General features: G+C 37.4%; 1 protein-coding gene across 1 annotated transcript in view; it reads right to left on the minus strand.

Moving 5' to 3' along the window:
* The window catches only part of TENM4 (teneurin transmembrane protein 4), a 1,506,484-nt gene that overhangs the window by 1,269,480 nt on the left and 224,992 nt on the right, over nucleotides 1-12,012 (minus strand). The gene's annotated exons all lie outside the window — the stretch shown is intronic.

The raw sequence follows: 12,012 nt of genomic DNA on the forward strand, positions 1-12,012 counted from the left end.
GCAAGTTGTCTGACCTTTTGTTGTTAGTCTTTTAAATACCATTTGAAGTAATTTCTTATTCAAGTATCAGTAAGCTTGTGTCCTAAAGGAGCAGCCTACAATCACTCAGCCAAAACCTGAATAACAGAGGTTTAGTGGGGGAAGCAGAAGTTATTTGTTTAGAGTGCTCGTTCTTCAGGACATTGTGTTGTGTCTTGGCTCAAAATTTGCCCATGCACAGAGAGCTGTGCTACACATCCAGGAACTGAAAGCATCTGGTGGTGGATGGAATACACAAAAACATCTAGCAGTGTGAATTGGTTTCTCCAGTATAGCACTGCTAGTCCTGAAATTATAAAATACCCCCAAAAATGGGATTGTACCTCCATGAACAGGGATCTCTGCCGTAAATGAAATTGCAGATGCTGTCCTCAAGCACACTGAGGAAGTGGGCCAAGAGAATCAGAGAGCAAAAATGTTAGCAGGAACCTATCAAAATCCAGTTTTTCCAGTATTTTTATCTAAAATTTTACATTTTTCGTATTTACCACTGCACTTTCCCCTAAGCTGTTTTTCTGGTGGGGTGATTTTTTTCTACCTCTCCTGTAGATTTCAGAGAAAGAAAAAGTTTCATTTTCTTTTTATGGGTTCTGCATTTTTAGAAAAACAGGAGTGAAAAAGAGATAAAACTTCAATAGATACCACTCAAGATTATGCATTCCTTCTGTGAAGGCATTTTTCCAAGTTTCCCAATGTTCCCTTGCTTTAGAGAAAGATGATTGTCTGTGGCACTGTGCCATCAATGTTTTCAATCTGAAAGCCATCCAAGGTCAATATAGTTCTATTCTGAAAAAAATATATGTTATATTTTAGCCTCTAAAGCTAATTTACACATTGTTTTTTACCTTCTCTAAATGCTACACTGAAGTCAAAACAAAACATCAGCTATACCCTGGCTGGCAACTATAAAAAACCATCAGCAGCACATCACACTTAAATTTTCATTCCTTTTTTTGTCATTTAGATCTGAAACTACTGTAAATAATTCAACTTCTTTTGCCTACATCTAAAGATTGATTTTAACCAAAAATCTTCCAGAAATATTATCCTAGTTTTTCATACCTGTGGCCAGCTTTATAAAATATGTTTCTGGTTCCAATATTTTTGGGGAAGTTCATGTTTTTTGTGCCTGAACAGCCCTTGTTGCTACCCATTGTTTTCCATCATGGCTATGTGATGTCTGAAGTCCAAGAGTAAAGTGAGGGTGTTAATCCACAGTGATTCCTTAGAAACACTCTGGGACTACAAATTGGGTGAATTCCATGTAAAAATATGAAGACTCACTACATCTAGAAGGGCTGGAGAGTAGAAAAATCCCCCCAATAAAGCACATATTTTATATTTGTATTAGAGCAGTGAAAAGAAAGCTCAGAATTTCTCAGGAGCCAATGAAAAACATACGTAGGACAGAGTGATATAGCAATGATTTTACAGATTACATTATTAAATTAGTTGAGAAAAAATGAGCTTTATGAAAAGCAGATAGCACCCATGATTTAGAGAAACAGACACTTGCATAAGACAATATTAGAGATTACTTCTTGGATTGTGGTCACAGCCACTAAAGACTTCACAGCAGAAAGAAAATTAGGGCAGGAAACTGCAGGCAATGAGTTTATTATTTCTGTCCAGAACTGGACAAAATTTGTCTATATCCTTTCTGATAGCTTTAAAGGAAAGAAGGTTTTTTTTTCAGAAAATTTTGCAAAATCCTTTTGTCTTTTCTATTTCTCTAGTTCAGAGCTGAAGTGTAAAACCAAAGCTTCCAGAGAACTGGAGATTCAATAAAACTATACAAACTGTGTGATCATTTCTGGACATGAGAAAGGTGTGGGCTGAGGGCCAGCATCCCAGGTCATGCAGAGACAGCATCCCAAGGGTCTACCCAAAACAGGCTTCAGATCAGCTGGAGATACTCCTGGAACCTGCTGAGATCTGGAGCATATAAAAGCCACACAGTGGGCTGAGGTCCCAAGCACAGCAGTTGGGTCAGCCTCCATGCAGTCTATGTAGACCTTCTAGGGCCAAATCCTTCATAATGTAGTGCATTTTCCACTCTATCAACTAAAACATGCAGAGGAGACTGACTTCTGCTGTACATCTTGAATGACAGCCAGCACTCTCATTTCTGCTGGTGCTAACTCCCAGCAGCACCCAGCCAAGCAGTTTGTACCAACAAACATGCAGTGATGGGCAAAGGTTTCCAGGCTGTACTAGCAAAGGAGCAGCTTCTGCAAAGCAGCTTTTTTTTTTTCAGTCCTTTCCATTCTCTGTCTCTCAGCTTAGACCAGAAAGAGCAAATAGTTCCAGCACATAAATAAAAAAGGGCAGCATATTTCATTTTAGTTTGAAACCCTCACCTACAGTTGAAAATGAAGATACAATCTGGAATTGTGTACTTTTTAAAATCTGCACAAAAATGAACATATAAAGCCATTTTCCTTTGTAGTTGATTTTCTCTTTATAGATATAGGACCTCTGTGAAGCCAAGTGAGAGTTTTTCCATTTCAGTGGGCTTTAGATTATATCCTTAATACACAGGGGGAGCATATGCCCTTTATAAGAGAGGGATAAAAGCAGCATCCAAGAGCAAGATGACAGGCTATGACTGCAGGAATCTTTGTTCAAGAAAATGCATGATGCATGCTTTTCACTACTACTTCATCATTCTTATAATCAGAACTGCAGATGCCATGGAAAACATGTTTTCACTGAGGACATAGCATCACTAAACATAAAATCAGAAGGCAATGGCTTTACAGTAAAATTTTAAAGGGCCTATACTACACTCAAGAAGAGATATATGTTCATTAATTTCTCCTTGTAGATGTTTGAACACTGTATCACAAGATTCAGAAACTCACACTGTGTGTGGTTACTACCAATCACGAGAAGATGAAATACAGTGGACTTCAGTAATAAATCTTACCAAAGATTTGTACTCATCTGTGTTTATGTCTGAGCCAATACCTGATGAACATTGATTGTATTATTATTTCTAGATATTTCTCTCAATGTCTCTTGAAGCCTTGAGAAATAAATTACACCTTGCAGGTTTCTGAGTGCTTCAGTGCTTTGGAAGGGAAAATCATATTGAAGGAATGTATAATCAAAAATACAGGAGGATATTTGGAACCAAATGCAAAATATTAGTAAACAAAAAGAACATTACTTCAGAAGCCACCTTACCAGTAGATTGGAAAGCTCTGCCTACTGCAAAACAGAGCCAAGCAGAGTAGAATAAATTTTCGTTTTTGTTTTGATTATTCCTCAAGTTCATCAACTGAATATTTTCTCTATTCACTACAACCCTGTGAACTCTGCCCTTGAGCCAGTTCTTCATGCAGCACACATTGAACTCACTCATCCTGCAGCTGAACCACTTCTCCACAGGATGCTGTGAGGAATGATGTCCAAATCCCACCAATATCCAGAAAAACTACAAACACTGTCATCTGCTGTCAAGTGGAATTCATGTTAACTTTAAGTCTGAAATAATAAACTTGATGAAAGAGAATGAATTAGCTTTTCTCTCCATTGCCATAACATACCTGCTTGATTGTGGGACAGCTTAAGGAAAGGGAGAAAAGGGACAGCCCACATTTGCCTAGGAAAGGCTTCCATGGCCATAACTTACTATGCCCAAGACACACCTGTGAGGAAAGGCCATCCTGGTGTGGGGAACAGCTGCCCTGTTGGAGCATGGCTAGCACAGACCTGGGGTTTGGGGATTTGGCTGCACTGCCATGCACCAACAACCATGATGCTGCTTCTTCTGGGTACTGCACTATGAGGATGCCAGACATCCCTCCTCAGAAGGGAACAGGACATGAATCTGGTCCTTCTTCTGCATAAAGGTCTCTCCCTTTTGACAACAAGGATGAAATTCCCTTAGCACATATGTGTTTGCATAAATGATCTTTGCAATAATTAAATATCATTTATAGATCATTGTCTCTGCCATGCCTTCAGGACATCTATTTGCAAAACAGATAAGCTCTCATATACAGGAAATTATATGTGTTAACTATATAAATATAGTAATATTTAAGTTGTATACTACATAAATATATTGTATATTAATATATATATACTATATATTAATATAATAGTTAATTGTATTAACTAATATAAGCTAAATAGATTCTGCATCTGGTAACTGCATGTGTTTTCCAACTTAGTTTTTTTTCCCCTTGAAAGCTCCTTACACTCCTTGTTAAATTTACTGAATGCACTACACTAATTGTTTCTTTAACTAAGAAGCTCCTACACTAAGTGTCAGATCCAAGATTCATTCTTTCTTTTTCCCCTCTGTTTTTGCATTCTGGTAATAGACCTAGTGCTGACCTCAAGCATCCTGGTTGGATTTCTCTTTGAAGTCCAAAGTTTTTGCTTTGCACTCTTAGGCACGTGCATAACCTAATCTGCACTTCCATCTCCTCACATACATAGTTGTTTGCAGGCAAGAACCGCAGATTTTTCTGGCTTTGTGCCATTTTTATTTTCTCTTTTAGTTACCGTCTTTCACTGCAAAACAAACACTGTCACAACAAAAATGCAGCGCTTTGCATCGACTGCTTTCCTGAATGCTCTCAGTGAGACGTCAGCCCCACACTTGAAAGTAGCTCTCAGTGACTCCTTGGCAGCAGCTAAAACCTGCAAAAAGCCAAACTGATGTAATAAGTGAGAACTTCAGGGAGAAGTGGCAGGGTCTGCATTAGGAACTGGGACTCGTGTAAAACAGGGGGTTTGAATTATTTCAGGATCAGCACTGAGCTGTGAAATTCCCAGATATTTGCCAAGTAAAAGAGAACACAAATCTGTAAGAAAATAAAACTCCAATCCATCCTAAACTAAGGCATATTCTTAAAGAAGAGAAATGGCAACTACTATTTCAGATTTCATCCTTGCCTACTAGGATATTACCTGGAAGTTCTCTTAAAATTCAGTAAGGCAAATGTCTTGGAAAGGAGGGGTGAAATAAAAGTGTTCCTTATAGAATCATGAAATAATAGAATTGCTAAGGTTGAAAAATACCTAGGATCACCTTTCCAATTGCCAACATATATCTACCACCATGCTCACCATTAAACAATGTCCCATTATCCACACATTTTTTAACACTTCAAGGGATGGTGACTCCATCACTGCTCTGGGCAGTCTGTTCTAATGCTTTATAACAAAAATATTTTGTTATATCTAATGTTATCTCCAATTTAAACCTCCCCTGACATAGTTTGAGGCTATTTCCTGTTGTCCTATCGCTTGTTACCTGGGAGAACAGACCAGCCTCCACCTCAGTACAACTCCTTTCAGGCAGCTGTAGGGTGATAAGTGCTCCCTGAGCCTCCTTTTGTCCAGGCTGAGCACCCCCAGCTCCCTCAGCCATTCCCCATCAGACCTGTGCTCCAGACCCTTTCACAGGTTCCTTGCCCTGGAAACTCTCCAGCAGCTCACTGTAGTGAGGGACCCAAAACTGAGCACAGCACTCGTGGTGCCAAGTGCAGGGAGTGACCATTGCCCTGGTCCAACTGGCCACAGAACTGCTGATACAGCCCAGAGTAACACTGGCCTTTTTGGATACCTGGGCATATGATGGCTTAATTCCTTCTACTGTTGACCAGCCTCACCAAGTCCTTTTCTGCTGAGCAGCTTTCCAGCTACTCTGCCCCCAGCCTTTAGCACTGCCTGGGGTTGTTTTGACCCAAAAGCAGGACCTGGCACTTCACCTTGTTGATCCTCATACCACTGGGTTTTGTCCATCATTTTCTTGCACATTTCTTAGTGCAGTGTAGCTCATAATGAACAATTAATTCTCTGAACTCAGCATGAATAAAATGATAAGATTAGCTACAGGAGATGGCCAAATGAATCAAGTGTTTGCTACTGTGCAATGTATTTCATAAAGAAATGTGACTTGTGCAATTGCACTTTCTGCTCAGTGTCAGTCTCCTCTCTAGAATTACTCAGTTTGAACAAGCCAGTGCCCTTCCCATGGCAGGGGCTTTGGAACTAGATGCTATTTCCAACCCAAACCATTCAATGGATCTCTAAAAGTGCAGAGTTCATACATTTTTAGTCTGGGGGGAAAGTGCAGCTGAGAAGAAAGGTGCAAGATCATTTACCTCTATTTTTATTCCTCTCCAAATGTCTGCAATCATGAAAAAGTTGAAAAAGGAGCTCAATGCTTAGATTTTTTTTTCTTCTATTAAACCACTCAACACAGTTGTATAAGCTGACCTATCAACATATACATTTCTCACAGCCTTTTATATAATTTGCAGTGCCACTGCACAAAGGGCATTGCTCAGGATCAGAGGTATTCAGTATCTGGTAACATAAAAAAATAAAAAGGTGCAGGGAAAGCTGGAGATATGGTAGTCATGATAAGAAAATCAACTAAGCTGTGACATAATTCTACCTGAAATCATCTTTTGTTAGTTCTGCTACTTGTGTACTTTTTGAAATTCTCACTAGTATTGGCAGGAGATTTTCACATCAATACTTATATTAAAAAAATAGGAAAAATCCAAAGAAACAAAGAAACAATACCCTGTAATTAAGATGAAAGAGGGGAAATCAAGGGACTCGAATTCTTGCTTAGATTCTATCTCTGCCTGCTTTGGGCAAATTATGTACCATCTTTTGAAGACACTGAGCAACTTTGATAAGGAAACACCACTGTATTAGTATCCCACACAATTTTCCACTGGGGCATTTAGGAAATTGCTGGGAATACAGACAAATGCTGTACTATTGCATTTTTTTAAGCTCCAGTTGCATGTTGTGACATTTATTGTGGGCTTTTTCAGAGCAAAGCTACAAGCTATTCATCTGTTGATATTTTTAAAGAAGTTTTGTCTTGTGGAGACTGCTCTGCAGGAAACATGATTTATTCTGTGGCTGCATGAATTCTGCTCTGTTGGATGCACACTGGGATGGGAGGGACCTACAGCTTGCTGCAGCACAGACACATTTATGCTTCACAATGATGTTGCTCTACTAATGATTTTTATATGAAATTTAGGAAATATATGAGAGAAATTTTTGGTCAATGTGGAGAAAGCTGCTAGAAAATGCTAATCCTGATATGCTTCTGAGGTTGCTCTTAGAGAATCAGAAAATATATTTGTGAGACATAGGATCTTGAATGTTTAAGGCTACAAGCATGAACACTGTCCAAGTTAGCTAACTGTACAGAGAAGTGAAACAAATTTGCCATGACAGGCTTAAAGATAATAACTTGTTTACAGAAATCTGGAAGTTTACATGGAATGAATTGCCAGATGAATAAGAAATAAATCAGACAGGAATTATTATGGTATGGTGGATGCCTCCTGCAGGGCATAAGCACCATCACCTGGAAAAGTGCTGTCTTCAGGGTTTATGAGAACTTGGGCAAAAACATCTACAGGTAGGTTTTTATGCCACACTCAGCATGCCCAGCAGCCAGGCATGGCTTTATAAAATATATTTATAATATATATTAAGGTCTGATATTTTGTTTTGGTGGGGAGTGGCAGGGGTAAAGTGGTCAGATAAGCCATTAACTCTTTAACTATCTAACCAGTAGGACTCTACCACAGAACCTGAATTTTTTGGGGATGTTCACAAGATGCTGCAGGAATTTCTGACTTTTAAACAAAATAAATTTTAAAAATACACAAAAAGTGTATTTTCTGAGACCTGACTCAAGGAGAGACAAGCAAGTATTGTTCTTTCTGAATGTTCAGAACTATTTTCCTTCTGCTACTGATTGTCAGCCCTGTGACATTCTTATGTTATGGTGTGACAACCTTGACACTTCTGCAGTAAATTTCTGGTTCTTATGATACATAATTATAGAACCATAGGATTGTTTAGGTTGGAAAAGACTTCTAAGATCATCAACCCTGGATGCTAACCCAACACTACCAGACCCTCCTCTAAACCATGTCCCCAGTCTCATGTCTTTTAAATAGCTCCATGATGAGTCCATACATCCACACATCTTATTAAGAACCTACTTTCTTCACCATTTTGGTTATAAGGATCCCTAAGCATGTGATGAATACCTCTAAGCAGAAATCTTGTCTTCAGCAGAACATATGATTCACCATTGTACTTGAACAATTTCTTTTTTTAATTTGTGCTCAAATGTGACAGCTGAGAACACTCCTGTCCTTTCTGTATTTCAAATAACCTCTCACTTTCTTATACCCTCATTGTGAGAAAGTTAGAGGCATTTGCTAAACTGCTTTTTCTAAAATACTTAGAGAAAGCCTGAAAAAGGCTTTCAGTGTTATGTCCCTGAAATATAACCCCACTCTTTATGATGTTAAAACTAGAGATAAAAATATGGCTTGCCTTAAAAAAATACCTACTATTGTGAATTTGCACAAATGGTTTGGACACTTTTATATGCGCTTAGTTTTACAATATTCAGAGTTACTATCTGACAAAACATATAGCCAAAACTAAAATATATACAATAGCAAAGACAGAAGTGTTTTTCTGATTCACCTTGATTTATTGAGATTCTGAGACATTCTGTATTTAGAGATTGTCAGAAAGACATCATTATTTTTAAAACCACTGGATATTGTAGTTTTATTTTGGATGACTCTGACCCATGGAGCATCTACAGACACTTCCTAACAGTGGAGAGCTTCAAAGGCCATAAAGAAGAGGATGAGATGCAGTTAAAAAAAAAAAAAAAATCCTTTCTGGATAAAGAAGATTTTTTAAAAGAAAGGATTAATCTAATATGCCAGTTTTGATGTCACTGTGATAAAATAAAAAAAAAAATCAAATTAAATATTTAATTAATGCAAGCTCTTTTATTTTTTTAAGAGTAGAACCATCAATGCTCACTTCCTCTCATCATTTGAGCTACAAGAAACTAGCCCTGCTTTGTCATGGCTTGTTTCTGCCTTTAGCCACATCTCCATGGGTATTCTGCATTAGCTTTTGTGAGACTGGTTCAGGCTTTTGACTGAGGGAGCCAAGAGGTGAAAAGTCGATGCAAAACTCTAAATTATGCATTCATTCTGAGTGATAGAACACTGTCTTTTATTTGTGCTTAGGGGAGTCTGCAAAGCCAGAAGTACAACCTGGTGCTCAAAATACCAAATTAATAGATTTTGCAGCCCTTAATTGGATCCTGTTTTCTGTGTTCTTGGGGAAGAGGGTTACAAAGGCTATAGTTAGTGCAGAGGCCCCTTGATTTTTACGGTGAGATCCTTCTATAATTTCTTTTTCAGAGTGTAAAGCTTCATGCAGTCACTAAAATATGCATTAGCTCATGGTTTTCTAGCCCATTGGCTTAGATTATGACAGTGAACAACATTCATTGCAGTTCACAGAGGAGTTTCACATAAAGGCATACAGATAGATTTATTCTTCACTCATTCAAACTTGAAATAAACCATATTGAGTACACAGAAAGCAATACATTGTGTCTTCATGGCTAAAGGTCACTGGTTCACCTCTGTTAAGACATGAAGCAATTCTAACAAAGCTGTCATATTTTCAAGCCATATTTACTGGACCTAATCTTCTTTGAACCATGTCACTGCTGCTGAAATAAACAAGGGTATGGTTGTCAAGGACCTTTAGTTTTCACTGACAGCTGTCAAACAGCCTTTCTTAGACACAGTCATATTTTAGATAAGAAATAGAGTTTCAGGCTTCATGCTGGCCATAGAACATGAGCAGTTGTGATTGAAGATGCTCTTGTTTCCTGAGTTTCATTTGAAAACATAAATGGTAAATTGGATTTTATGGTTCAAATAAGAGAGAAACAGATAACAATTATGTCCAGTTTATTTATTGCTTTTATCAATTGATATTTATTTTGTAGAGTAACTGAAACATTGTTCTAGATCAAGGCAGTGAGATTGGACTTTTTTATACCCTGAATCTCCTATGCATTTTTAAGAAGGAACAAGGAGCTACACAAAATCAAATCCAAGGCTGTGGAACATCAGTTGGGTAGCTAGGACTTCCCCAAGGCCATGATTAATGGTGCATGGAAATAAAGTGATAGATGACCACTGTCTTTGAAGAGTTTTGCTTTTTGGTTCTAGAAATATTTCCACAAACCACAGGGAAGATTCATGATGCAGAATTTTGCTACAGGCTCAAAGACTGGTGCATGAAACTAGAGAAAGTATAAAGCTTTCAATTATGTTTCTCTTCAGTTTGTTCATCTTCTAAACTTAATAAGGGAAATTTGGAAGGAGAGCCATCTGCAAATAAAAACTGGGGGGGGGGAAAGGAAAAATCAAATGAGTTAATACAAACTAGACATTTTGGATTTATGAAAATGAATTTTTATGCTTATCCCTTACCTTCTGCCTCTTGGAATTCATATTTCTACCTTGCAGTCTACTGTATGATTCCAAGATTTGCAAAGGAATCACTAGCTTCTGAAGAAGTTCTGAAGGAGTTCACAGATGCATCACAGAGCCAAAGATTTAGGAAATGCTGAAGGAAGACAAATGTAACAGACCTGAAGGAAGATTGCATGCAGTTTCTTTCTACAGGTCAGAGTTTGTTGGTCTGGGAGAAGAGAAGGCAGAGTTATCCACAGACTCAGCATTTCTTGAAGCACATTTTGGAAAGAAATTCCCATTTCTACAGAATATCTTCTTGACTATTGCTCCAAAGCCCTTATACTGGAATGGGCATATCTTCACATCTACATTCATTCCACAGCTCAGTTCTTCCCTTTACATTTGAATGAAAAAGTACCTCTGAGCCTAAAAGTGACCTGTGGAAACTCAGGAACACTCAGAGGACACAATGCCAAGACTAGAATAAAAAGTCAGAAGTCCCAACAGATATTCCTTATTTATATATAATTTCTTAGTCATTCTGCTGGTGGATCAAAATCAGAATTTGCATATATGCAGCAGAAAGAACTCATATATTTGAAATGCAAGTTATAAATCCATCTTTAAAATCAAAATTATTCTTTAACATGAGAAAAACTGAGCAAAATAAAAACTTCTAAGGGAAATTATGCAGGATATATATTTTAGCTGCAACATTAACCAAAATTACAATAAGAAAATTAAAGTTTAAGTAGTATCTGTTTGCCCAGAACCTGTAAGAACAATGCTATACTTACTTTAGAAAAAAATGAAAAAGATACTTAAGAATAACTTCTTTTTTTTTTTTTTTTTTTTTTTTTAAATCAGTAATATAATTTCATATATAAAAGACACTGTCTTCAATCTGAAAATTCTTGTTTTGTTTTGTTGGGGTTTTTTTCTGAGTACGTAGTGCATAATTTTTGGCTATTAGACACGTAAGTCTTTTGGAAAGTATTTCTTGATCATCTATGATTCGTTTATTGTTTGATTTTTTTTCCAAAACATTGAATTTATTAAGCCATTTTCTAGAGCAAAAGAGCAAAAAAGGTGTTGATATCACGTTGTCATAATTCACTACAGTAAATTCCATTTTTGCTATGCACAATCCATTTGTCTATAGAACTGATCTGTTTCCTTTGGACAAAGCTGAACTTCTCTTTATTTTCACAGTGCTGACTGAGGTGTCGTCATTCAGTAGGAACCACTGAAATTTAGCTCTTAAGTGCACATATGTACTCAGACACCCAAATCCTATAGCACAATTAATGTTGTTAAAATTCTTTGCAACCTAGAGCAGCTCATGCCCAGGAGAAGATGCTAGTAACTCAAAGTTCTCATTTGCTTATCTTTTTGTGGCTTTGTGTTTTATTTTGTTTATTTGCTTCATTAGGATGGCCTGATCTATCATCAGGTTTTGATCCCTTCTAATTCACATACAGCCACAAGCTGGAAAAGAAAAAGATGACTTTGGCTCCTAAAGTGTTATATTTTAAGTAGCTTTACTATTATTAGAGGGTAAGCATCATGCTTGGTAAGCAGATCACATCACAGTTTTTGTTCTTTCTGTCATTTTAGTGGAACAACTTGGAGTAGAATTTCTAAGAAGGAGCAAAGA

This window comes from Oenanthe melanoleuca, chromosome 1, assembly GCF_029582105.1.
Source record: "Oenanthe melanoleuca isolate GR-GAL-2019-014 chromosome 1, OMel1.0, whole genome shotgun sequence".
Taxonomy (NCBI): Eukaryota; Metazoa; Chordata; class Aves; order Passeriformes; family Muscicapidae; genus Oenanthe; species Oenanthe melanoleuca.